At 27.6% G+C, this 5,011-nt stretch overlaps 1 non-coding gene across 1 annotated transcript; it reads right to left on the bottom strand.

The window, feature by feature from the left end:
• Nucleotides 1-4,654: 4,654 nt before the first annotated feature.
• Nucleotides 4,655-4,726, bottom strand: Trnac-gca (transfer RNA cysteine (anticodon GCA)). The gene has a single exon. It is a non-coding gene; the product is annotated as a tRNA-Cys (tRNA).
• Nucleotides 4,727-5,011: the final 285 nt, after the last annotated feature.

Below are 5,011 nucleotides of genomic sequence, written 5' to 3'. Positions count from 1 at the left end.
ATTCTCATAGTTTTGAATTTTGCATGTGTAGTACACTTTTTGGCAAAGATAACCAGATACTCTATTTCAAAATCTATGAATAAATTATATTATATTATGACCATTTTTGTAACGATAAAAATGTTCGACTATTTTTGTTAGTTTTTGTCTATATAACTTGAAAATGAATGAATAAATTTTATTTATTGAAAAGCAAGCCGAAAATGAAAATTTTTATTAAGTAACTTTTTGTATATTATGTATCCCTCTAAAAAATTTTAAAATTTAAATATTGTAAAAAAACTTAAGAAAAATTATTCACAAAAAAAAAGAGGAAAAAAATGAATTTTTTTATATTTTTACTAAATAGTCAGTTTTTATAATTAGAGCATTTAAAGATATTGAACATGTAAAGGAGAAAAGAAGATATTTTATCTTTCAACATAATGGTCACAAAAATTTAATATGGCTAAAATTGAATGTCGACATTCGAAATTTACTTTTTTTTTGTCTCTTTGAGCCATTTTTCTATCCATTAAGATTTTCGAGTTTTCTGGGCTCAAATCTATGCGAAAAGTATATTGGCACTTGGTGTCCAAAAAAATTTTATTTTTTTTGTAAGCTAGTGTAATTTGATCAATTATTTTAACCATTAATGTTTATATGTTAATTTAATTATTTTTGTTTTCTAATTTTGAAGAAAAAAATATTTTAACACTAACGACCTATACGTTCTTGTTTTGTTTATGCGAAAATCATTTATTGACAGATTCTCCCAAATTATTTTCTGATTTTTTTTTTTCTGAAAAAAAAAAATTATTTGTTACAAGGCTCTTTTAGGATTAGAGCTGTAATTAATAAAAATCGGTCTTTCTGAACTTCTCGTAACCAAACTAGCTAATTTTAATAAATTTTTTTTACAGCAGCGCTTAATTACATAAAAAAATACATTTTTAGATTTTTTCTTAAATCCAATAATTTTTTTTTTTTTTTTTTTTGAAAACTCAGTTTCTTGAAACTTTACTTTTTTTAAATTATATTTTCTCAAAAAGGGCAGACTAATTTTTTTTTTTTAATATATTTTCTTATAAATTTTATTTTTTTTTTAAACAAAAAGAATGTACCTAATGATTTTCAATAATTTTTCAAAAATTCTTTTTATGATACAACATGATAAGGGTTGTTTTTCTCAAGAACAGTTCTAACGTTTTTAATGTAAAAAAAAATAGTATGAAAAGAAGGCCCATTTTCAGATAAAAACCTTTAATAACGGTACCTGCCATAGAAACGTTTTCTTGATGACTGAATTTTTTGTGTAAACGACGTTGCTGATTTAATCATACCTAAATCTTTGCACAACAAAATTAAAAAATTAGAATATTTTTTAATTAAAAAAAAGTTAGTTTATGTTTTTTTTTAGAAAAATCAATTTTTTGAAACCGTATCAATGAATTTTGTAAAAACTTCTTTTATATGTTTCTTTTAATTGACATGTCAGATTTTTGTTTTAAATTTTTGATATAGTAAAAAAAACAGCTTATAGGATTTTCAAAAAAAAAAATCTAAAAATTCTTTGCTAAACGACAAATTTAATGGTATGTATGTATATGTACTTCATATGAAGGTCAAAACTGCTTTTTTTTTAATACAAATTAGGTATATTTTATTCAAGTTTTAATTAAATTTCTTATATATACCTAATCAAATTAAAAATGGCGTTATTTTCGTGAAACTTAAAAATCGCATTTTTTTGCGGCTATTTTAAAAAATAGAAAAAAAAAACTTTTTTTACGGCTTTAAGTCATAGATAATATTAAAAACTAAAAATTTAAAATTATTTTTGAATTGAAATGATGTTTCATTGCAATATATATAAGTATAAAATATCCAGGCTTAAAAAAAAATACGAAGCAAAATTTGTCTCTGCATTTGATTAAAAAATGGTTAAAGTTAAATCACTTTAAATTCAAATAATACAATTCCAGCAAACAATATAATTCAATTAAAACAATTGTTGTGCGGTATACACACATCCATCCAGACTGTCAAAAAGTCAACATTTGTGTTGAGTTCCATTTCATGCCTTCGAGCCATTTTTACTTTCCCTTCAAACAAAACCGCACTCAAATTCATACCACCCGAGGACAATTGAACACAAAATTATTTTGAACTAGGATATAGAAAGAGAGAGAGCGACAACGACAACGTTTGCCATCCGAAGGTAACCAAGAAGATATACATAATTTACACAGAGCCGTCAACACTTAAAGTTTCAACATCATCACTTCGGTCTCTGGCATAAAGGATGAGAATATGAGGATATACAAAATTTCTACACCTTTATAGTGAGCACCAGACATTTCTAATCAAAAATTCATTGCATAAAATTAAAACACCATCAGCTCAGAAGGAAAGGAAGAGAAAGCTGTGATGTACACGAAACGAGTACAGCATGACAACTCCACAGGCTCAATGTTGTGTTCAAGTTTTCTTATCCTGTGGGTACTTTTCCTATCTGCTATCTCTTACTCAGTATCTGCAGTCAATTAGACTTGTAGAGCTTTGAAAAGTGTGCAAGACTAAAATCTAAATCAAGGATGATAGAGATGAAAATGATTACAACGACGGAGGTGGTGATGAAGATGATTTTGTGGTAGAAGATGAGATGTGGGTTTTAAAAGGATCCTTTTTGAAGAAAATTTTTTTTATATCCGCTTGATGAAGCATAAGTTAACGCCTATTTGGAAATTGCACATCAAAAGCAAGTGATATTTTAGAAAAAGCCATACATTCTTTTTTAAATTGCTCAAATGTTTTCAAGTAACTTTTTAAGCTTTAAAGTCCATAATTTTTCAAATTAAGGCAAACTACATTTTTGGACCTCTCAAATAATCAATATTGGCTTAAACTTTTATCAGACCAGATATAACAAAGAAATACAAAAGACACTTTTAATCCTTGAGCTCATCATGTTCAAAAAAAAAAACTTTACCCGTGAAACCTTTCGAACCTCCATTTGTTATGCAAATGAGATTGCAAAGTAAAAATGTGTTAAAGATCAATATCACATAGTCGAATGGACTTCCAAAGTAAGTAAAGTTAATAAGAGTGTCATGGGGCAAAGTGCTTGGTAGACTTGACACAAAAGGTTCTTTTTTTTTCTTTCTTTTCCTTTTTACATATTAAACAATGTGAATATATACTGAATACTCATCAGGAAAAAAAAAATTATTCTTCGTGTTGTTGCCATCGGGATAAGGATAAATTTAGGACAATTATTTTTGTTCATGAAAGAATAATAACATTAATTAATTACATTCAGAAAGATGCAAAGGGATGTACGACATTCTGAGCAAGAAAAAAAAATGTATATTAACACTGATTAAGTTTTTCCTTCAGGCTTTTTTTCTAGAAGGTTTTTTTTTAGATATATTGCTCAAAGGAATTTTTTTTCTAAGAAGGAAAAAAAATATTAATTCATTGGTAGGTACTGGGTTGGGGAGAAAAAAAACTCTTAGAAAAAAAAAGATTTTTCTTTTGAAGTTTTTTATTTTCTTTTACTTTGAAAGGTTCAAACAATAATGAGGAAACGGTTTTTTGATTTTTGCTGGTGCTTAAATTTTAGAGAAGTCATTTTTTATAATTTTACTTTATACCTTTTTTCGTGTTGAGAATTGCAAAGTTATTCATGTTTTTTTTTCTAACTTTTTTTGTGTTATTTTTTTTTGTTTTTCAAATAACTTCTAATTTTAATTTTATAAAGGGACTGACCTATTTTCTATTCAAAAAGAAACTGTCACAATGTGTTGCTATTTTGGGAATTCTTGTACATGTTCAGCTTTTTAAGAAAATAGAAGAGAGAGATTTATAAACAGGGAAATAAGTTGAAAAATTGTTATTTTCAGATTCAATTAAAGGATTAATCAATACTTTGAGTACATTAACTTGATATTGTATAGAACGGACAAATAAGTAATTTAATTAAATCAAAAGGAAAATAATAGAAAATTGGGAAAAGAAATTTTTTGTAAAACTAGATGATTGTTAGGAGGTGCAACTTCAACTCAAATATTTGTTGTTGATTCTTTAAAAATGAATACGTTTTGGTTAAAAACAAGTACAACAACACTAAGAACATAAACCACACAACATCAATAACACCAACAACACCAAAAGCAAGAACAATACTAAGAACCCCAATCACACAATCAACGCCAACAATAATACCTACACCAACAACAACGCCAACAAAACTACAAACACTTAAAACACCAACAATACCAGTAATACCAACAACAACAACAACACTAAGAATACCAACAACACCAACCACATAAACAACACCAAAAACAATACCTACACCAACAACACCGAAAACAATACAAGCCAAAGCCACATAAACAACGCCAACATGACTTAAAACACCAAAAGCACCAACAACACTTAGAATACCAACAACACCAACAACACAAACAACATTAACAACTTCAACAACACCATCAACACCAATAACGCCTACAGTACTTATAACACCAAGAACGTCAACAACACAAAAAACACCAACAACACTGACAACACCAACAAAACCAACAACAACACCAAAAACAATAACAACACCAATTGAAATTTAAAAAAAAATTGGGAAAAAAATACTATCTCCTTTTGTGAGATTTATAGGGGACACCCGGGTTTGAACCGGGGACCTCTCGATCTGCAGTCGAATGCTCTACCACTGAGCTATATCCCCTCGTGAAATGCTATAAATTCATTATTAAAAAGCGAAGCTGTACAGTGTACATTTCTACATAGAAAAAATTAAAAACGATGGGTGACCTTATCTTAAGAAGTAGGTGCATCTACGAGAACTTATATTGACAAATTTGTGTCTAATTGATAAATTGATAACACAACTTTCCACTGATAACAATAAATTCAAGTTTATGTTTTCAACTATCTTTTTTAAAATGCTGGTTAATCATTGCTATTAAACCTTTCCTGAACGAATTCATGAATCTTGTAGAACAAATGTGTT

Source organism: Episyrphus balteatus, chromosome 1 (assembly GCF_945859705.1).
Source record: "Episyrphus balteatus chromosome 1, idEpiBalt1.1, whole genome shotgun sequence".
Taxonomy (NCBI): domain Eukaryota; kingdom Metazoa; phylum Arthropoda; class Insecta; order Diptera; family Syrphidae; genus Episyrphus; species Episyrphus balteatus.
The sequence above is the reverse complement of the archived record's forward strand: the minus strand, read 5'-3'. Positions and strand labels throughout refer to the sequence as shown.